Source organism: Lepeophtheirus salmonis, chromosome 6 (genome assembly GCF_016086655.4).
Source record: "Lepeophtheirus salmonis chromosome 6, UVic_Lsal_1.4, whole genome shotgun sequence".
Taxonomy (NCBI): domain Eukaryota; kingdom Metazoa; phylum Arthropoda; class Copepoda; order Siphonostomatoida; family Caligidae; genus Lepeophtheirus; species Lepeophtheirus salmonis.
This window is the reverse complement of record NC_052136.2, coordinates 36,950,680-36,975,187: the sequence shown is the minus strand read 5'-3', so window position 1 is coordinate 36,975,187 and position 24,508 is coordinate 36,950,680. Positions and strand designations below refer to the sequence as shown.

Below are 24,508 nucleotides of genomic sequence, written 5' to 3'. Positions count from 1 at the left end.
GTCTTTAGACAAAATCCATTAGAGCTTTAAGGACACGCCATTTAAGTTACATCAAAAACTTTGTAACTCACAAAGGCCCTTCAAATAACTCAGTATATACTTATTGTTCTACAGCGTATTTTAATTTTGGAACTATTTTTATTTTCTTCAGTCTACTAAAATGTGTAACTATATAATTGAACTCAATATTACAAGGTAAAAGTTGTGTACATAATTGCAACCAAATGTTCCGTTAAGTTTAATTACTATTTCAAAAAAATTTGAAAAAGTATTAATAATCATTTGACATTAATAAATGAAGCTATTATTAAGATATTGAAAAATAGGATTTAAGATAAATTATACCTAGATTGGTTTTGATAGGAATACTTAATGTAAAGCTCGATGTATATTATAAATAGGTTATTCCTCGAGACATTTTCACAAAGAAATGGGTTTGATTCATATTTGGTAAGTGATATATTCTATAGTAGTCCTACTCAGAAATTAAATATTGGATCCGTACCTCAAACAAACCATGAGTTATTAAAACTGTATTATGATATTCAGCCACTCAAATAAAAACAATATATCAACAATAAAAGTATCAAAAATACATAAATTATTCATTATCAATAGAATGATTAATATAATTTCTTAATAACATCTTGGTATGCTTAAAATAGATGCATCAATTTTGCTTTGGTTGCATACAGACAATATTGTAGTTTTCAGACTAATAAAATTATATCTTGTGAACTATTAGAAAATATATTTAATTTATTTTTTTAATAAATAATTATTCTAATTTCTATACCTATATATTTTATAGTAGGACAATATAATTGAAGTTTAACCACCCTTTTGCTATAAAGCTATATTGACCTAGATTAAATACTCAATGAGCCTTACTTATTCATATCTCTAAATAGGTGTATTCTTGGATTATTGAAAAATTACATATATATTTAAAAACAAAACAAAAATATAGATAAATTAATGTTTGGTTTATTATTATTACATCTGAATATAATCTTTTATATGATAAATAATATAAATATGTACTAAAAATATCGTATTGTTGCATCCTCACAAAATAACGATAAAAAAATTAATTGTACAATTTGTCTAACACAGTTTAATTCCTTCATTTAAAATATCATATCCCGAATTGATACAATTTCCTTAAAATATTAACATCACATTAGATTTAAGGAAATAAATAATTTCAAATTTTTTTTCGAACTGCCATGGAGAAACAAAGATCCAAAAGGCAGAGAAATGACGAATAACTTGAATAGAGCATATGCTATGTGGAAAAAGGTTCTAACTGCAGTTAAAAAAGAACATCTTCCCTTAGTAGATGAAGCTTATAAAGATTTTATTATAAATGGATATGCAGAGAAATACAAAATCACCCAACCTATGTGATTAGTGGTCGTCCTTTACTTAAACTTGATAGGGCTACAACAAAGTGTAGAATTGTAATTAATGCATCAATGCCTGATCAGAAAAATAAAAAACGAACCCTAAATAAACTATTATTATCAGGACGTAACATGGTACCTCAAATCACTGAGTTAATACTACATTCAAAATTGTATAAGTATATTGCTACGATAGTTATAACTAAAATGTTTTTATCTATACGATTACAGAATAAATCAGACATGGATATGTTAAGATTTATCTGGAGTGACTCAGATAAATGTCGTCCTCAAATGTTTCGATTTACAAGAATCCCATTTGGATGTGTATGCAGTCCATTTATTGCAAGCTATTGTCTTCAAGAAACAGCTAAGAAATGGATTAAAAAATATCCAAAAGCTGTAAACATAATATTAACAAAAACAAACATGGACGACATCCTCATTGGGGCTGATTGGGAGCAAGAGGTAATTGACCTAATACAAGAAATCCTCTTAATTATTGATAGTGGAGGATTTAAAGGTCATAAAATTACAGCCAATAGTATAAATATATTAAAAGTAGACTCATTAGAGGTCGTATCCATATTAGGGTCTTAAACTCGATCAAAGAACAAATGAATAAAAATTTGATCTAAATAACAAATTCAAACAATTTGATCGCAATACAACAAAGATTACTCGTAGAGACATAGTATCTCTAGCTAGTTAAGTATTCGATACTCAAGGTTATGTTTCACCTTTCATTATGAAATTTAAACAAATAATACCGATGCTATGGCACAATAAGACCACATGGGATGATAACCTATTAACAAAGACAATAAAAAATGATGACGGGAAACTCATCCCAGATCCAGTCGCTCACAAAGCTGTACAGCTCTTTAAAGATTGGATCCAACAAATACCAAAACTCAAAGAGCTCACGTTCCCAAGATGGTCGGGGGGGTACCATAGAGTTTATTGCCATATTCGGAGAGGCGAGTAAAAAAGGGATGGGAGTTGCAGCTTACATAGTGTCGAAGTCTGTTACAAATACTTTAACATCCCAACTAGCATTCTCTAAGACATCCATAATGCCCAAAAATATGCCAAAAGCTGCAAAAATTGAAGATGCACTCACTATTGCAAGGGCAGAATTAATAGCACTATTAATGGCTGATAGAGTCGGTCTTTATTTCCTAAATACTTATAAAGGAACAATCACAAGTAAAAGTGTCTTTTATTTTACGGATTCTTTATTAAACCTACAACGAATACAGAGAGGTAAGGGCCATTGTAAAGTGCAACGCGTTATAGAAATTCGTGACAATGTTCAGGAGTCGCCGGTTTCCTTTTGTACAGGAATTTTAAATCCAGCAGACTTACCAAGTAGAGGTCTCTCTCTAGATGAGCTTAAGGAAACGGAAAGTCTTTGGTTAAAAGGACCAGACTTTCTCCTGCAATCTATTGAAAAGTGGCCTCAACAACCCTTGTCAAGTCCCTATGAAAAAGATAATAACATTATTCAAGAACATGGAATAGACATAGATATATATTTCAGTCAAATAACTGCAGAAAAGATCTGGGAAGTCGAAATGACGAGAGCAGAAATATATTCAACCAAAGTTAAGGCTGAAATACAAACAGAAGAAAAATTATAGTTCTTAGACAGATTAATATCAGATTCTAATAATTGGAATAAAATTATCAATACATTAATAAGAATAAAGCGGTTAGCTTTTAAGATGAAAGAACCAAGATGGGTAAGAGTTCAAAAGCCAAATTCAAAAAATTTCATAACCGTGTCAGAAGTTGAATGGGCGGAACTTACCTTAATCAAAAGAGCTCAAGAAAAACATTTAAATAAAGAAATATATATTCCCAAAAAGGGAAGACTTGACAATAAAAATAAATTGAAAATTAACGTTGCCACTCAAACAATTTGAAGAATGCACGGGAGGAGAGTGGCTTAGCAGCTCATAAAGTTTCATCAAATTAGATACGAAGGAAATAAACAAAAACCCACTTCGTATCTAGCAATGATATAGGGATGACTTACAGCGGCATTGTCGATCCTCAATTCTACTCTGAGTCGAACAAGTTCTTACACGTGTAACTCTACAACTAATCATATGTGTAACTCTTTGTCTTTCACACACTAGTGATATCTTCATACTTATTCATCACTCCCTAAGAACAAAATATTAAGGATGACAGCTTCCGTAAATAAAATTATGTAATTATAAATTTGTTTTGTTTTTTGGAGTGAAAATGCCATAATAAACAAAAATTGTTTATTTGGAAAGGGATTATTGTTGAGCTTTGAATTATATAATATGCAAAGTTTATTGAAATAAATTGCTTGCACATGCATGATAGATGGGATAACCCATCTTAAGATGAGGTACCCTCGTAATAAATCATGTAAAAATCTATATTAAACATTTCTTTTTACCTTGATTTTTGTTCAAGATTGTTTTTGTGTTAACTCACGACATAATATGTAGTTATTTAAATACTTACTAAAAATACGTGGAGAAAACTATTAATTGATCCATTATCATTCCTAATGCCCGCTTCATGCTTGAACTTGAAATGGTATGTGTACCTATACATTTACTTTACTATTTTTTAAGAGTTTTGTTTGTTTCTGATTGGTTGTCATAGATGACAAATTGTTTTTTTCCTCAAAGGGATACAAACGTTCAAAAAGTATTCTGCATATAAATAAATAAAGAGTTCTTTTATTTAAAAATAAAGTATATTTATTATCGATAACTTTTGAATCCAATTTTATAAAGACTCTCAATTGATTTATTTAGCCTTCCTAACAGACCACTTTCTTTTTATTGGTCCGATAGAGTTGCACTGATTAAGTTTGATTAAACATTTCACATAGTGCTATAATTACTCCAAGTAAGAAAGGAATTGTCTTTAATGTCAATATACATAGAAAACAATGTATATTTAGCCTCGTAAATCCTAACCATTTTAGTAATGTAAAAAAACAATTGATCAGTTGAGTCTTTAGTGTAGTGTCTTAATCGGAGTATACAAACCCTTTTAGAGAATGAGATAAAGCATCCCTTCCTTCATATTGAGAAGGGCTTAAACCCCATCCTTTTTGTATCTATAAAACATAGTAGGGATTATTTTTAGTGTTAGTGGTTGAATCTCACATTGTACTGGTTTAAAAAGTAATAAGTCGAATAATAAGATAACATACCCAACAATACAGCAAACTTGGTTCCAATTTACAAAATACATTTACTGCAAATGGTAATAATTCAAAAGAACAATACAGTAGTTATTCAAAATACCAGGTTTGTAAGCGTTCTGATATTTTGGAGTTCCGTTCAATTTTTCTTTTTTCGTTCAGAGTTCATCATCGCTCAGCCATTATTTTTGTTCCGTTCAGGGTTCCGATTATAATTTATAACCAAATACCAGGCTTGTACAGTATACATACATATACTAGGGCGATCCTTAAATGAAGTTCTACCGTTTTTGAGGCATAAAAAAGTCGGATACTCAAACTGAGATTATTAAATTAAATTGAATGTAGAAAAACTAGAACGCTTTCATGTATGTCTTTTGCGTCAAAGCTTTTTTTGTCTAAAATGTCTATGGGAATCATAAAAAAAACTAATCCAGCCCAAGTTCAAAACATTAATAGGCTACTAAAAATTGCAATATTTAATTTCACAGAAGTGGAATAGCTATGTCCGTTGTGATTCAATTATATCAATCTTCTCTTAATCCAAATTGTAAATATAGATGAATTAAGTAATAATTAATTAGTCAAGTCTATTATATATAACTTATGACCGACTCTTAATAGTACTGAGTCATTGTAATATAATTGTGATTCATTGAGTACAATATAAATTAAATTATTACTGCGTAAAAGGACATAAATAATCATTATGTACTTTTTAGAGTGGATAATTCATATATGCATGAACATTAATATCAGTGGCGTCTGAAAGGGTGGAGGCTTTAGGTCCCACTCTAATTTGAAATGGACTCGAACGTCATTTGAATAACTGATCCCTTCTTTTTCTTTACCGAAGGACTATTTAAAAAATAATCTTCTATGACATTGTCTTATAAATATTACACGTCTTTAAAAATATATTAAATCAAATATTTTGTAGCTCTCAATGGCCCTTCAAAAAACTTTTTGTCTTACAATATATTAAATTATTTGAATTATTCTGATTTTCCTTCCTTTACTAATAGGTATTTTACAACTTAGATATGAACTCAATCTCATTTGTAATAGGTTGTGTAGAGAATTGTAATCAAATATTCCGTTAATTTAATTTCTTTAACAAAAACATTTGAGAAGTATTATTGATTATCTGTGGTATGTTGATTAATAAATGTCATATAGATATAAAAAACATAGAGAACTAATTCTATTCAATAGCAAAAGAATATTTTGAGATCGTTCAGCTGTCGAGGGGAAAAAATGCGCCCAAAATAAACAAATCTTTGGTATTTTTTCATGACAAATTAACTCTTAAAATCAAATAATATTGTTAATTGGGATTAATTTGCCACTTCTTTTTAATTGAAATGCGTGTTATAGGTAAGTTATCATATTATATATGTATTCCATTAACTTCCTGTAGCACTTATTATATCCACAATTTGTAGGGTCAAAATGCCTATTTGTGTAGCGTTCAATTGCACATTTTCATTCAATCTTCCAAGACTAAGGATTAATCCATGGATTGAATGAGAATGCCATTAATTTTTCCATTCTCTTGGAATGATCCGTGCAGCTTAGACTGCATCAACTCCTCATGAGCAACAAAACGTTAAAAGTATCGTGGAATCGACTCCAACATAATTATGTTATATGTATATATAATTAGATCCTTGCATAACATTTAGCGATTTCTTTTATGAGGGAAAATAAATGATTTGATTCTGGAGATGAATCAAAGACATGGTCATTAAGCGATTGAAAGACCTAATTCTTTGGTTAAACCCAATATTTCTTACTACAACAATATAAATTTTAAAATTAAGTTTAAGTCTGTAGGCAATGCGTCACTTCCTTCAGTCACAGTTTGTGTAAAACTTTATTGGTTTCCTAACAAACATAAATTAAATCTTTTGGAGGATATTTTAATGCCTTCTGAAAAAAGCCTCCCCAGTACTTTCTCTTTATTAAAGCATAATCCTTTGACTGGTTGTCATGACAATACAAAGATGATTGAAATGTATCACAAAATATTTTTTGTTCCAATTTTTTTAACTACAAACCCTGCTATATAAGTAATGACTACTCTCTTGTAGTCAGAAATTAAAATGCTGCATTTAGGATCGGGCACATCAGTATAATCATGTTCCATTTGTAAGTGACCTTTTTCTAGTAATCCATGTCTTCTTATAAATACCATTTGATTGCAATCGAGCCTCATCTGGTCATTTTTTCGTTTGGTTTATCCATTTGAAGAAAGGAAAATTGTATTATCTTGACTCAGGCAATTTCCTCTTGCTCCTGCTTTGATCTCATGCCAGATAATTAGTCTCTTATAAGCAGAGAAAAATTGTCTGACGGAAGGATTATTATTATGATCATTTGCAGAGCGTATGGGGCAAAAAAAAAAAGGTTCCAAATGATCCAGACTAAATTTGTAAGTCAAAAGATATTTTAAATAATTAGATTCAAGGAGGGAATCATATAGATGTAAGGCTACAAGACTACACTTGACTTTATGTCGAATGATTAAATCCTTCTTGAAATGTTTTGAACAAATTCTCGGCCACTTAGAGGGATTCCAATTTTCTCTCCGGCAGTTAATCAACCAGCGATTACGAAGCTCTGGATTGTTTGGAAAAAAAATATGCTTAAAGCAATAAAGTGGTCCAATTTGTAGTTATATATGTAGAAGTGGATAGTAAAAGGGCAGGAATTGGGGGAAAAAATAATTAAAACAGCATTTGATTTTTTTAAATTGTTATATAAATATATTAATTTTACTTACGTGAAGAAACTAATAAATTCGTGATTGGGCTTTCAATATCTCTCCTCTAGTCCATGGTCATAAGGATTAGCATCATTCTCAGCATGTTGAGAATAATGCTGCCCCTCATGATTCTTAGTCCTGAAGGACTGAGAGAAGGTTGCCGTTCTGGAGGTGCAATTATAAGCCACACAAGTAGGCATTGTAAACCTATAAATTGTGAAAATAATAAGTGTAACATATAGTTACAGGAATATATATTTTAATAACTAACGAACAACGAGTATTACAATCCAGAAGGGAGGATAAATGAATTTTAAATAACAAAGTTCCTATTACTAACAATATTGGAGAAGTTCTCACGACTTGTTTATCTTGGGTGCAATATTTTCCCCCTCGACAGCTGAACAATCTCACTTTTTCTCCAAATTGGTACCCTAATTATTTTAATATCTCTATGATAAATGTAGATACAAATTTGTCAACCAAACCAGGGAGAGGACGTGTCAATTTTGTCTCTCTGTTTCAAAATTAATTAAAACTATTTATATCTAATTAATACAACAAATTCAACCACTTTCCTCCCATCTGTGATGATGTTAACAACATAACGCCTGATTCCCGGGTTTCCACAAAGTTGGGATCTTCAGTTCTGACAGGAATAACTTGAGGAAGTAATCAACACCCTTCAACGTCTCGAAAATATAATGACGAGAGAGATGAAGACTTAGTCTCCCCTGACTCTAAAGGTTGTGATGATTGGTATTTCTTAATACTAAAATTTTCAAATAATGAAAATGACTCACACCTAAGTGAGGATGAGTTCACCGACTATGATGTGGCTGAAATATCAATATTCAATTTTTGTATACCTTACTATAACATATATCATCTTAGCTACAAGATGGGGCCGGGTAGAGCTATTGTCGGAGTGAAATCGCCAATTAATATCCTAGAAAAATTCAAAAATTTAGAACTACCGTTTATTTACAATCAAAAGGAAACAAATTAGAGTTTCTCCATAGATATTCTGGGCTTAGATGAAGCCCTAAAAATAAACTCTTCAAGAACTTTTAAAATGTAGGCCCTACGATTTCTGGTTAGAGTACCAGAAATTGAAATGGTAAGGGCCCAATTTATCATTTTATGATAGAGATGCTCACTATTGGCTATGTTCGATCAAAAAAAAAAAAAAAAGACTAAGCTCAGGACAGACACTGCTTTTAAGAGTCTCAATCACGAACAGGGCTACTGTAATCTTTTACTAGAAGTAAAAACCACAGTGTTTAATTTCCTGACCCTCTTACCGATCAGGGGAGGTAAAATCAAGTTGGTTGTTGAGAAGGCTCGACTTCAATGTTCAAAATTTTTTAGTTACAGACATACACCTTCTAGATGTCAAAATGAAAAAGTATCGATAAAATAATCTTGCAAGGTCTTACTCCTGTTGATGACCCAGACAACTGAAGAAAAAACCCCTGAGGTACAGAAAGGTCCACGTTTGGTAACTGAGGAAGAATATTGAACATTCGTCATGATAGAGGGAACCCCCCAAGGGAGAGATACAGACGAAGACCTGCAACCAGAAATTGCGAAAGACGATGTGCAATCTAATAGTACAGAATACAACATAAAAATAGCATCTGCTACAGAATCTCCAACCCTGCAAACGTATATTACAAATGTGTTTTCGACTGTTGTGGACTCAAAAACAGTTACATAAAATTCAAGGAGCGGTAAAAGAACAAAGCTTCCCACTTAATCAGTGACTCTTCTAACGCAAGTGCAACATCATCTCTAGATTCAAATAAAAAAGTGAATAGTTGTTCCTAATCAACGGACAACGATGACAAAAAACGCTAACTCAGCGACATTGAATAAGACCCCCAACATCCCTTAAATGACTAAACATCCACAAACAGAATATTAGAACCTCTAGATGACAGTGGAAAAAAACGCCATAGACATCTTAATGTCAGCTTCAAAAAGGGAGACCCCTCTATCTAGCAGGATAAATAATAATAGGACTAGAAAATACAAGAAAACTCACTATTGAAACTAATATTTTTAAATAAATTGTCAATCGTTAAATACAGTATGATTTCGTCACTTTTTTTATTAAAAACTCAAACTATTATAGAGAACAATTAAAATATAAAATTATTTTGAAGCACTCCCCTTTCCAGTCATAGTTGGTCTAGTTGACACAAGACAAAGAGATCTTCACACAATGGACTTTGTGATACCAGTTTCTCACTCACCTTTCTCAGCTAATACCCAAATGACAAGAAACCATCCTTCCAGTGGGGTCCCGCTGGTTGTGAAAAAACAATGAATCAAAGCTTCTAGCATCGGATGATGCAGGAAATTTTGTTGTAGTTGAAATGTAACTACCTGGGAAATGAGTTACTGTCTTCGTAATTTATGTCTGAAATCAAGGAGATTTTTTCGGCGATGTTATTTCCAAGGTTGTGCCCGTAGTGGTCTTGCGGTTCCGGTTCTTGAACCCTTAGAACCGTAACCGATAAAGTCGAACCGTACCGCAATATATTGCTTATCGGTCTCGGTTATTATGCTTTTGTTACTACATAGAATATATAATTTATAAATAAAATATAATATATATATTATAAAAAATGAATTAGCTTTAATCAATAAGTCAATTTTCAGAGATTTGTGCAGCGTTTCCCATTGATTTTTTTACGTAGTCAGGGTGATACAGTTGTATCTGAGTTTCAAATTGCGAGGTGCTTCTAATGCATTTAGAAAAGGGGTTTTAGGTTGCAGACGGTGTGAATACAAGAGGGAAGGAGTTTGGTAGATTATGGATCCCGGTCTTCTACTAAGCTTTTTGGCCCCCAATCATATGATAACCATTATATTTCTTAAGCCAGGGTTTCTCAAACTTCACTATGCAAATCGCCCCCCCCACTGATACATTTTTAGGAGAGGCCCCTTTTATACGAAACATTTGTACTATGTATGTATTTATACACTGAAAGCAATCCTCAATTTGCATCTTCCTTTGAAAACCCCTAAAGTAACATTAGTTTTGTAGGAAGTACTATGCACTCCAAGTATAAGGTAGCTACGGCCCAGTTTGTATCTACATCATTTCTAACTTTGTTAAAAAATTATAATTTTTATCTTCATCACTTTCATATTGTGATAAACAATATTGCTTAATATGAGATAGTTTAGAAAATTGGAATAGCGCATAAGTTAGTTCTATTTGAAACTATAAATACATGAAAAATTACCACTAAATTTTCTTCTAACAATACATAAGTTCTTAATTAACTCATTAACACCATAACTGATTAGTTTATTTTATTTTTATTATTTTTAATAGCAAATATCAAAAGGAAAATAACATTAAACAGTTAAAATCGAAGAAAAATAATATTTATTTTATATTATAAATTATTTATTTCCTTAAATATAATTTGATGTTAATATTTTAAGGAAATTGTATCAATTCGGAATATGATATTTTAAATGAAGGAATTAAACTGTGTTAGACAAATTGTACAATTAATATTTTATTGTTATTTTGTGAGGATGCAACAATACGATATTTTTAGTACATATTTATATTATTTATCATATAAAATATTATATTCAGTTGTAATAATAATAAACCAAACATTAATTTATCTATATTTTTGTTTTGTTTTAAATATATATGTACTTTTTCAATAATCCAAGAATACACCTATTTAGAGATATGAATAAGTAAGGCTCATTGAGTATTTAATCTAGGTCAATATAGCTTTATAGCAAAAGGGTGGTTAAACTTCAATTATATTGTCCTACTATAAAAAATATATAGAAATAGAAAATATTTATTAAAAAAATATATTATCTAATAGTTCACAAGATATAATTTTGTTAATCTGAAAACTACAATATTGTCTGTATGCAACCAAAGCAAAATTGATGCATCTATTTTAAGCATACTAAGAAGTTATTAAGAAATTTAACTAATTAGAGTTTTAGATGATATTAATCATTCTATTGATCGTGAATAATGTATGTAATTCATAAAATTGTATGTATTTTTGATACTTGTATTGTTGATATATTGTTTTTATTTGAGTGGCTGAATATAATAATACTGTTTTAAAAACTCATGGTGTGTTTGAGTTACGGATCCAATATTTAATTTCTGAGTAGGACTACTATAGAATATATCACTTAACAAATATGAATCAAACCCATTTCCTTGTGAAAATATCTCGAGTATAACCCATTTATAATATACATCGAGTTTTACAATAAGTATTCCTATCAAAACCAATCTAGGTATCATTTATCTTAAATCCTATTTTTCAATATCTTAATAATAGCTTCATTTATTAATGTCAAATGATTATTAATACTTTTTCAAATTTTTTTGAAATAGTAATTCAACTTAACGGAACATTTGGTTGCAATTATGTACACAACCTTTACCTTGTAATATTGAGTTCAATTATATAGTTACACATTTTAGTAGACTGAGGAAAATAAAAAAATAGTTCCAAAATTCAAATACGCTGTAGAACAATAAGTATATACTGAGTTATTTGAAGGGCCTTTGTGAGTTACAAAGTTTTTGATGTAACTTAAATGGCGTGTCCTTAAAGCTCTAATGGATTATGTCGAAAGACGTGTAACACAATGCCATGCGAGATATTTTTGACATAATCGTTCCGGAGAAAAAGGAATCAATAATTAAACTAGAATAACATGGAAATCCGGGCACTAAACTGCCAAATAGGGCAATTATTATTATTTTTTTAATATGGGGACAAAAAAACCTATTAAAATGTTGTTGTTTTTTTTAAAATATGTCTTATAATTAAAGAAATGTATTTTTTTTAAATCGTATAGTTGATTAAGAGATCAAGTCTAGTTAATCTGAAAATTCAAACTCCAAATGGACTTAAATCCAAGTTGAGTTGCAAGTCAAGTCTCGAGTCTTAAGTCAAAACCTTTGTTTATCACAATTCTTATGTGATTTTCTAGATTATAAAAATGTATCAACTCAACAATCAGAGCTTCCATTCATTCATATCATGTGGATTTTTAGTAATTGCTCTGTGGTTCTTTTAGATTATTACCATAAATATTAAATGTATTTTGTAAATTTGAAGCAAGATTGCTTCTTTGTTGGTTTTGTTCATCTCATTATCCGACTTATTACTTTTAAACCTACCATCATTAGGGTACAATATGTGCTTCAACCACTAGCGTAAAAATAATACCTACTATGTATTATAGAAGAGTGATATCACGTCAAAGAAGAAGAGGTGTAGGCCCTTCTCGATAGGACGGATGGGTTCATTCATCTTCTTCTATAAAAGAGCTTGTATACTCCGATAAAGACACAGTTATACGATAGAAACTCAACCAATCAATTAGCTGAGCTTGATTCATCCATCATGGCAGTTAAATCAATCCTTGTAAGTTATACTGTGTGTATCACAAATCGTCCTTAAATATCCTTTTTTTATTTTACAGATTAGTTTCCTTGCTTTGGTTTCAATCTCAAGGGCAGAGCCTGGATATCCCGTTGCTCATTCTTACGTTCACGTCCGCCATGGATTTCCTAATCATGGGCATTACCATAAAAGAGATGCTGAACCTTCCTATGGCCACTCTTATAGTTATGTACATGTTCACCGACCTCATTATCACAAGCGCGAGGCCGAACCCTCTTATGGACATGCTACCAGCTATGGTTACAGTATTCATCATCCTTCTTCTTATGGTCATTCCGTACACAAGCGTGAGGCTGAACCCTCATATGGACATCCTCATCAATCCCACAGCTATGTTCATGTCCACCGTCCTCACAATCACATGCATAAGACCGAACCCTCATACGGATATGGAATCTCACATCATCAACCCAAATCATACGGACATCACTAAATCCCTCGATCGATTTGAGCCTCAGTCGGATTTTTAATACTTACTATGTTTGACATTTTAGAAATGAAAAAGAAAATATACTTTAATAAAGACAGGTACATTTAAGATGATTTATATTTTAGTTCTTTTAAAATTAGGATGTGTACATGTTATATTGGTTATTAATAGAATAAATAATTCATTGAAAGTTAGAAAAAAGAGAGAATCACATCCTAGCATGTGATTCATAGAGTTGATATTTCACGTTACGTTCGTTCATTAATTAGCCAATCGATACATAATACAATAAACATATGGCCTATATATATATGTACCATTTAAAGCTTGAAACAAAATTAGGAATAAATAAACCACAAATAGAGGCTCCTAGATTAAGTTATACATTTATATATACATCCACTTCATAATTCGAGGTAAAATAATCATGGGAAATATGTAGGGTTGCAAATTGTAACTCTTTTTGGTTTGTAAAAGAATAAAGAAACTCAAAAATGACACATTAATCCCAAACATTTGACTAATGTGTGAGAGTTTAGCTGACTTAAAGTTTAATTAAGTAAGCTGCAAGTATCTATAAGAAGAAGAAAATAAGTATAAATTTCGTTTTGTATCTTGTAAGTATATTTGGCAGACATACAAAATGTCGATCTTCAATTAGAGGAATTCCGAGTCAAATTAGCCAAGGCCTAACACCAAGTATCTCAGATTTTCTTCATTTTAAAATATGTTTTACCCCTTATTGTAAAAACTCCCCTGCCAAAATTTGAATTTATTACGACGAGGCGTTCTTGAGTTATTGATGTTTTCATTCAGGTCTATTTCCCAAGTATGGAGTGGTTCACATAAGGATCTGAAAACTAATTAAGCTTGTATATAGAGAAGTACTCATAGAAAAAAAAACCAAAAGTTGCCATGTGTGATCATTTTTCTATGAAAAATTATAAAAAAACACATTAGAACACCCATAAATGAAGGTATTCGCTTCAAAAATTACTATTTCTGTGTGAGTGACCGCAACCTCCCTGCGGTCCATATCTCAACCCCCCTTTGTTTTTTTTGTTATTTCTTACAAATTTTTTTCTCTGTATACTAAAACTAACTATATGGAAAGTTTGGTGTTTGGGAAATGTCTATTAAATGCAAAATTAATAATTTTAGATCAGGTTAAAATCTACTCAAAATTTTAAAATAGAATTAAAGTAATTTCTGCAAGATTTTTGAAAAAAATTATGAGTTTGAAGTTATCTATTTAGATAAAGTCGTTTTTCATAACATGAAAACTATAAACAAAATAACTACATTTTTCAATTATTAGGTCATTATCTTTCTTGGATATGGAGTAGCTAGGTGCAGATAACTTTCTATCTGGAACATCGATGTTTTTCAACATACAGTCAAATGTTATCAAGCATACATCATCACGTTGAGGCCAATTAAATTTTTTTATGGACCTTTAGGGTGTAAGAACTTGCCTTTAATGTTCATGTTCTCTTTTTTTCACTTTATAATCAAGCAGAGCCACCAACACTTGTCGTACATAAATGCAGCAAACAAGCCACCAGTGATCTCTTCTTCCAAGCAGAATGTAACTTTAAAATCGTGAATACAGGCAAACTCTTCATCATCACTACACCGTTTTGCCACAATTTTTTCAATACTTAGTAGAATGAACTGGTGGTAGGATTTGGTTCCGGGAACATCATTATCAATCCCGTTGTAACGATCTACATGCAAGGTTCACAATTCTTTCATTTCAATCTTAGATACATATTTAAATACAATACTGGAAATTTTATTTTGATAAAATTCAAACATTTTTTCTAGGGATAGAATATGGGTGGTGTATGGCCTGACTAAACTTTCTCCAGCAGTAAGGCGTTTAACAGTACCACCCAAGCCATCGCATGGGGATTTCCCATGAGAAGTAGCAAATAAATTCCACTGAGCTTCAATACCTAACTCCCTTCAATTTGGCAAAGGATGTAAAGTATCTTGCTATTTTTATATTGCCCTGAACAACCATCAGTAAACAAATGCAAGAACTGCAAACCAGGTAATCTCACTTTCAAATCTTTCACGATACTTTATAAATAAAATATACATCACGAGTGTTGTCATCAGAAATTATCGTATAAGAGAACATTATTAATAGCATTGTCTGATTTAAATTAGAGGACAACTGGATACAATGAACCTATAGAATTTTTCCGGTGAAAACTCTGAACTTCATCTAGCACAACAAAAAAATAGTTATCTGCAAAATCACCAAGAAAGATGGCTTGTGAATCATCGACATCACTTTTCAGTTGGTTCGGGGTGCTAGGTTGTCTTTTTGAAATATAGAAGTGAGGCCTGAGTTCCTGCAATGATTCAATAAGCTTCTCCGTGAAGCAAGGCTCATCTGAAACCATTTTGGGAGAGTGCAGATCTATCAGTGTTTGTCCACTGAGTAAAAATTACTTGGTGATCCTCATTATAATTGCAAAAAAAAGTAAACAAAAAACTCTCACATCTACCTAGCATTCACTCTCTTCTGAGCATACGAGTTATGCAAGTAGATCTTTATAAGAAAATTTTGAGTTCAAGACCTCAAGAAGAAGTTTTGTGTGTTCTGGGGGTAGATACAAACACATCTTGAATGTGTTCCACTGGCTCCTGGTATAATGGACCATTTTGGTCTGAATGTGCAAAATTTCTCAATCTCAGGATGTGCCATTTTAAAAAAATGAAACAATTCTTTCAAGTGACTTAGAACCAACCGTTTTTATTTGTAAATTTTTTACTGATACTAACACAGTCTCTTTTTCCTGGAATTACTCTCATACTTGAAATACTCCACAGGTAGCTATGAACCAGTCGTTGAAAAATATCGTAGCCTTATTAAAGCCGACTGGTAAAGATTTGATTATTTAATATCTGGAAAATTAAAGGATCTGCCTAACCCCTGACAAGTAGCCTTGATTTTTCTTCCACAGCTTGGACCGGGGCTATTCAAGAAGTGCTGGATTTGATTGCTCCTCTCAAGCAGGCAAGGGGGTTTAGACCGGTGTCTGGGTGGACAGAAAGAGTCAAGTTTCTTAGAACCTTTTTACACAACATCTTACCCCGTGTTCGCAGAGGCAAAAGTTGGCAATGCCTCCGGTATGCTTTAACGAAGAAAAGCAGAGAGTATTCTAGGTCAAAACGTCTTAGATGGCGTGAATATTGTAGTCTATATGGCAGTATTGGTGATGTTTATAGGGTGGTTCGATCGGTAAACCCCAAAACAACTGCCACTCTCGGACTTCTCTGTGATGTTAATGGAACGATGGCCGAACCCCCTGAAAAAACCATCCAAAATCTTTTAGCTCGTCACTTCCCCGGGGGTGAACTAGATCCTGATCCTGACTTTGTTCGTGATGCATTTTCAGTGAGGTTTGCTTGAAGAGAGGGATGATCTGGCTGATGTTATCGCATTGGAAAAGCTAGAAGCGTTTGTGCTCTCCTTTCATAGCTTTAAGGTAGTGGGTCCTGATGGAATCTACCCTTGTGTACTAAAACATCTTCCAATAAAAATGCTGGAATGTCTTCCCCTTCTCTTTGTAGCTCCTGAATGAGATTCCTTTTGTTTTGTGAGAGATGAGAGCAATCTTCATTCGCGAACCAGGAAAAAAATCGTGTGCTCATCCAAACTATTTTCGGCCTATAACTGCGTCAAGTTTTGTTCCTAAAATACCTGAACGGATTCTTCAATGACATCTCCAAGAACAACTGTCTCTATATCTGTATTCACAAGAAATATGGTCTTGCTGTCAGTCTTGACTGTAATGGAGACTTGGATAAAATATTCTTTGCTGGTGCCTTAACAGGACTCCAAGCTGAAGTTGTGGATCTCGCTATCTGCTTTTGGTACGACAATATCCTGAAAGGGAGAATTGTAAGCACTATTCTTCGAGGAACTACGAAGAAAGTCCACCCAATCAGGGGTAGTCCACAGAGGGGAGTACTGTCCCGTATTATCGGAATTATCATTATCAATTATCTCTTAGTCAAGTTTGAGCATACTGAGGTCAGGGTCATCGGCTATTCAGATGATGTCCTACTCATCATTGTTGGACTTGATCTTCTAAGTATGATTCATACTATGAATCAAGCGCTAGTGACTTTTAATCCATTGGGCATGCCAATAATTCTATTTTAACCCCTCCAAGACAGTGGCCACAGTTTTAACACGTAAAACAAAACAAAAACCACTTTCACCCCTACCATGCCTTTCAATGGAAGGCCAGTAATCTCAAGAGAAGAAATGTCTCGGGGTTATATTGGACTCAAAACTTATATTCCTCACTCATCTCAGAGCAAAATCGTCCAAAGCTAGGAAGCTTCTCCATGCAATGAAGAGACTTATTGGATAAACCTTGTGCCTTTGGTCATGCCAAACACTCTGGGCTTACTTTAGTGAGATCAAACTTGCCTTATCATATAGAGCTCTTACTTGGGCACACAATATTACGTCAGAGTAACAATCTCTTCTTGACAAAATCCAGAGATTGCTGGGTCTCTGTCATCCTATGCGTGCGCCGTCAGCACGGGGGTTGGAGTTATGCTTAAGAATTCTTCCCTTTTCTTAGATACCCAGCGCCTTGCAACGATGGCACGTCTATGCATCGTTAATACCTACAATGAGAGCATTAATAAATGGTGTCATCTCAAAAGGAAAAGTTTTTTATCTAGTTTTACTCAAGACACAATTATCTCCAATCTGTTTCCTAACCTCCAAAAGGACGAAATATATCGAACGAAAATATGGAAATTCAACTTTCTTGATAAGAAGATTGAAGACCAAACTCTTTAATTCTCAGATGGATCGAAGAGCGACTGAGGCGTTAGTTCGGGATTTGTAATCACTTAAGATGATCAAGTAGTGGGAGAAGCCTCCATAACTATCACTCCTCAAACACTGTTTTCCAAACCAAGATCCTTGCCATAAAAGAGGCTTTTTCTAGGACTATAGACAATAGTGAGAAATGGGGGCCTGGATGATTTTGTATCTGGCCAGACTCTCGAGTAGCAATTTGATGATTGCAGTCGATAGAGACAAAGAGTTATATGATATGCAAGCCAAAGCTGGAGCTCTGGATCAACCTCCTACCCAAATTGTTGGACTCCAGTAGTCTTTCTTTAGGGAGAAGGTATGCACCTGTTACATAGACAAATGACAGACAATTTAGTTTCACCATGACTATAGCTGTCAAAGCCGTGCGATACTCCCGAGTGTTAGACTGGGGAGGGTGAAGCATCTCTTGGATTTTTCAAAAGGAAAACAGAACTCCTTGGTTCAGTTTATCACTGGGCATTGTCTCTTACGCCGACAATATAATCTCATGCACCATGAAATTAGCCCATTGTGTCGTGGGTGTGCTTGAAGAGATGAAGAATCACTTCATATTGTTTATGAATCCCCTAAATTTATGACTGAGACGACACAGCTTTTAGAATATATTCAACCTTTTCAAGTACATTCCGTATCCAGCCCTCCAGTTTTTTAATGAATTATGATATAGGTGACTGCCTGAAAAATGCAGTAGGATACCTAATCTGGCAAACTATTGAAAGGGCACCACAAGTTAAAGTTATTTTAAAGTGTACCCGTACTGATTGTGTGTTTTATTTGGAGGGAAGCAATACACGTTTTATTATTATTACATGTAAAAATTCTTCATTTTCATAAAATAATGTAACAGTGTATACTATGGAAGATGGTTAAACCTTTCCTGAGATGTTTATATGTTAAAAACCTTTTTCACTCAATAAGTTCTTTGTTTTTGTGCCTGGTATTTAGTGACATTGAAGGTTGATATGACTTTACTTAAAGGCATAGATGTGGGTGAAAGGGTTAGTAATTATGTAACTGTTCTCTTATCAGATGTGGCAATCTTTTCCTTTACCGCTGTCACAATCTCATCAGAATGTCTACCTTTTTCAAATGTTGACTTATCAAGCTTGTTTTCTGAATGGCATCTGCTAGTACAGTCTGTTGAAGATTGTCAATTTTTATATTGACTGATTTTAGTTTTTGTTTTGCTTCTGATTTCTTTAGGGTGATGTTTTTACTGTGTTTTTTTATAGGTGATATACCATGCTCCAGGCGACTTTCATCAGTACGGCTAAGGGTGCAAAGTAATGTGTATTCAGAATCACCTACATCCTTGGCATTATCTTCTTCGCCACTTATGTGACGTTCCTGAACTCGGTTGAGCTTTGTTCTGCATGTTTTGCAAAGTTTCTTTCAGGAAACAAGATTGTAGGCTCGAGTTTGCCACTGTCTATCTTCCTCTAACGAAACCGGAAATAGACCATCTATCAAATATCTCCGTGAATATTTAATTTGTTTGAACTTTTGTTTAAGGTAAAGACGCTCATGATGATCGACATAATACCTTATTTATACATTTTTAAGATATTAAGTACTTTCAATATCAATATTTGCAAATCATTAGTCTTCTCAAGAAATCTTGAACGCGCTCCTGCACAGTTACTAATTTGTAAGCGCACTCTTTCTCCCACATGTTTTTTAAAGCAATGTGTGCGCTCTAAGTCAATTGCAAATGAGGGCACTCCCGCTCTTTCTTAAGAATTTTGAGCGGGGTTCAATACTGACTGATGGAAACTAACTACTGGAACTTGATTTTATAGTAAATTTATATTAATTATTATCTGATATCTGACTAGTTCTGAATGTAATATACATACAAAATATACAGCATAGTGATTCACTTTACCAGTATTTTTTTTTTTTTTTTTTTTTTTTTGGTTTAAATAATTAATTTATATTTTACAATACAAACAGTGGAAATAATGAATACACATAAAGATAAAAGTAGATCATATAAATAAAAAGCCACAAAACAATTATATTTAAAAAAAACAACATAAATGAACATTATAGTTAGTATTTAGTGCCCTGAAGTAAAATAACCTAATATAAAAAAAAATTCTAAACATCACCTATGGTTAATAAAAAACGACGATGTCTTCTTATCATAGACTTATGAGATTAAAATATTACACGGACCTCGAAAGAAAAAATTTGATGATATTTCCGGCCCATGCCCACGACGAAGATGATGACCGAGGGATTTTGATAGAAAGTGCAGAATATCGAGCAGCTGCGCTTATAAAATATTTAACTACTCTCAAAACTGGGAAATTAGCAAAAGCGTGTAGGGTTTGATATTAAATTTGATATTGTCAGTGGAAATTTAAAAAATTGTGCCGTAAATTTGGTCCCGTCTGAAATTCCAGAAATTGATCGGAGAATCCAATCAAGGAGGAAGATAGAGTAATACCATTTATTTATCCGACACAGACTTCACTTCCACCAATGAATTTTGGCAACAGCTCATTTTTAAAAACCATGGTTTTGAAGGAGTAAAATATTTAAGAGTCCCTCAAGAGGAAAACGGAATCTCTCACCCCAAAAGATAGATTTCAGTCTTAAGGCATGATAACTTAAAATTTTATGATGGAAAGAAATCTTCTCTAATAAAAACGGATTCCCAAACTTATTAACAAAAGGCATTTTAGTCCTACTTTCGTGAATTATATCAATTCTTGAATCTGAATGATAAGTAGACCTTCCTTTCCATAAAATTCTCTGAATAGACGCTATAAATGGCGAAAAAACTTCCGAATCCCGATTAGTTTAAGATGTTCCCTTTTGTGCCCATTCATAATATTTAGAGGGCATGAAATTCACCTTTGGTACAACTCTACATGCTTCGATTACTGTAGAACTATCCGGTTTCCAAGATCCAAGGGGAAGGATGGCGGTTTTTGTTAGATTCATTTCTAATCCTGAATTAACCTTATATTTGTTAAAAAAAGTCAAAAGTACTTTGATCCTATACTGAAGGTGCATTACCGAATTGGCTTCAATCATTAACGTTACATCATCAGCATATAGGTCAATTAGATGTGGAGTCCCACAAAAAGAGACACCGAATACAAAATACTTTTTCAAAATGGTCCTTGTTAGTTCATCGATAGCAGAAATAAATAGCAAGGGGCCACTGGACCTCCTTGTCTCGATCACTTTCTTTATAGAATGGTTTCACTCATTCTACCATCCAACGAATTTATAGAAAACCCGTTAGCAAGTAAAGCTTTGATAGGATTAAAATAACGTTTCGGGGAGTAACCTTTAAACAGATCTCATAATGTGGCAGTGACTTACAGAGTCAAATGCTTTGCAAAAATCAATTGCAATCAATGTACCAAACTTGCCACTCCTTTTAAGAGATTCAATTGCTGTAGCTATATTTCGTGAAATATCCGTAATTTTTCTATTTACCTACTTGTAAAAGGTATAGCGCTATTTCGTCAAGAGTGAGAGAGAAAATTCGCCCACAACGGCCATCTGGACCCGATGCTTTGGAATCCTTGAAATCATTATTTATATAATTTACGATGTTAGCCTTGATAAATACTTCAACCTTGAGGGTCTCCTTTTCTTCGGGAAATTGAGTCTCTCTCCGCCTAAAATCTGTGAGAACCTTTTATGGAAATATTGCAATACTTCAGAAGGCTTATTGATTATTCTATTGTTAACAACAATTTTTGGTATTGTAGTGGCAGTATGATTATCTTTACGAGGTAAATATTTGTTTCTAATAATTGGATCGCCTTAGTGATCTACTTTTCTCCTCATTTCAGTTTGAGCAATGTCAAAGATTATGTATGAATTCACCAAATATGTGGTTTTATTTAAAAAAATAAATAGAGTTATTTAAAGCTTTTTAAAATTATTTTGGAACATATTTGCTTAGTTTTTTTTTAATTTAATAATTTTTTGCACTGTTTAACAGGAATATGAGACACTAATTTATAAGCACATCGAGAAGGCAGAAAACTAAGACCTATTAAAAGATTGGAATTTAAAAACTTTTCGAACTTTTATTCCCTTAGTATCAATTTTGGTTCTTTAAATGGAAGACTGCGAGGAATAAAACGAACATAACAAAAATAGACAATATTAAAGCTAAATTGATTCTTGAAGATCTATCCCCACTACTCTAGGAAATATTATCACATGGACTAAATTTTTCGTCAAATCCACTAAATTAAACTTTTTATAAGTTCCTACAATATTGCAGGATTTGGATAAGAGCTCGCTGGCGTATCCAGATATACATGGAAATCTCCAATTAAAAGCATTGGAGAATTGTCAGTAGTTTGGAAATCATAATAGACTGAAAAAAGAAGTCAACAACTTGGAATTGGGCCCTACGCATTGATGACTGAAAAAGTACAGTCAGATACGCTAAAAATAATTTTATGCCAATGACTATCGATTGTATCTTCTTTTGCGAATATTGGCTTTGGAACTCTTTCGGAAACGAAAGTTAGCATTCCTCTCTTATCTCAACCAGAAAAGAAATTATGAAATAAAGATGGCAGACACAAGGGACAATTTCTCGAGCAGGATGAGGACACCTGAGACCCAACATCTTGCAGACATAGAATATGGGGTTTGAAATTCAGTAGATGTTTTACAAGACCATGTCTAACTCGTCTATTGCCTCCTCCCCTTCTCTTCAACGACAAAATTGTAGAGAGTCCCATATGGGCCTTTAGATCATGAGAGATTTTCGGAGGACAGAAGTCGGTCATTTTGTGCTGGAGTTTATTTGTCAGATACCTTTTTGGGTTTCTTTATCTCGTTTGACGTTTGGCAATTAGAGTGCAATTCATTTTTGTTGCGTTTGGTGAATGATTGGGACCTAGTACGACTGAGTTCGACAACTTTGTCACTCAGAATAGGTTTATTAGGCTTATCATTACATAGAGTGTTCGATGTTGAATTTGGTTTCAAGAAGTTCGAAACTAAACTAACTATTTCCAGTGTAGTATCTGAGATACTTTCATTAATATCACTAGATGGCTGCGTAGCCGGTGTGGACGAAATTGGATTGTTTTCTGAATAAACAGTTGAACTAGTAAACATATGGTAGCAGTCCTCATTGTCAATCAAGAGGTCATTAAAGACCAGAATACCAGATGATATTTGTAATAAAAGATCATTTCAATCATTTATTGTGCAACTTCATCAACTGGGAAAAAAAATCCAGTAATAAGCTCATTAATATATAAATCTAATTTCATTCCTACACTCAATTCATTCTTGAGCGTATCAATAACATAAATAAACAATTAAAGGGGAAATTTTTGACCGGCGTTTATTCAGCTTTTCATTCCTCCAATTCTGTTCCCAGTGTGAGCCCAATCGGAAAACTTACGACCACATCATCAATGTTGACCAAATTTAGTTAACTTCAACTAGAATACCTTTGTTTGCTGGAAACACTGAGACAACCCTCCACTTTTGCAAAATTTTGTATTGTATAAAAACAATTCCTCTCGTCTTGTAAATTTTAAATGCAATAACCTTTATGAACAAAACAAAAAAATCCCCCTTTTTAAAATAATTAGTTCAAATTTAGTCTCATTGGAAACATTTAAACTCTAAAATCTAAAAAACAAAATTTAGTCTCATCTAAAAATAATTATTTCTCAATGTAGGCATTAATAAAAAAATAATTAAAGCATTTCTATCAATATTGCCAAAAAAGCGAGAAGAAAAAATTGCATACCCCACGACAAAAAATGATAAAAGGATCTGTGATACCTCAAAAGTGACATATTGCAGGTTTTTTTTTTGTAGTCAACTAAATTTCGTCAAAATTTGCTCATGTGATCGTCGTTTCGTAAAAAAACAAAACAATGAATATAAGAAGTGAGCAAATGAAAGGAAATAAATTAACGAATGAGCCCATAAACCGAAATAGTGTTCAGAAACAGAATCCTGCTATCATTTTTTGTACTGTAAAAACTGATTCCTGCTGAAAGAACATTTCGCCAAAACATACACTATTTAATTATAGTAAAGTCCGTTAAGTTAATTTGAGCGAATCTTAGGACTGCGTAGAAAAAACAATGTAATTTTTTGCAATTGTGTGCATCATATTAAACAAGAAGAGGGATTATACATGTACAAGGTGCAATGTATATAGTACACCCTGATGTTAAAGTTTGATGAACCTTGCAACAATATAAATTTCATTTATGATCATAACACCTACATGAACTACATTTAAATTTATCTTTTGCTATTTTCGACTAGTAGGTCGTAACTTTTAATGTGTCTCACAACCATCCCTCTAGAATAGACAGGGGGAGGCC

The 24,508-nt window shown here is 32.8% G+C and overlaps 1 long non-coding RNA gene and 1 other non-coding gene across 3 annotated transcripts; one reads left to right on the top strand and one right to left on the bottom strand.

Moving 5' to 3' along the window:
* Positions 1-2,622: 2,622 nt before the first annotated feature.
* LOC121120575 (uncharacterized) lies at positions 2,623-4,966 on the bottom strand. The gene is made up of 2 exons (XR_005865111.2): positions 3,912-4,966; positions 2,623-2,889 (listed from the first exon to the last, which is right to left on the bottom strand). It is a non-coding gene; the product is annotated as an uncharacterized lncRNA (long non-coding RNA).
* Positions 4,967-5,867: 901 nt separating this feature from the next.
* On the top strand, positions 5,868-13,393 carry LOC121120594 (uncharacterized). Of its 2 annotated transcripts, none has more exons than XR_011780705.1 (3): positions 5,868-5,982; positions 12,579-12,816; positions 12,875-13,393. It is a non-coding gene; the product is annotated as an uncharacterized protein (transcript). The 2 variants fall into 2 exon arrangements; XR_011780706.1 differs by having other exon boundaries at positions 5,879-5,982; positions 12,635-12,816.
* The last annotated feature ends 11,115 nt before the right edge of the window (positions 13,394-24,508 follow it).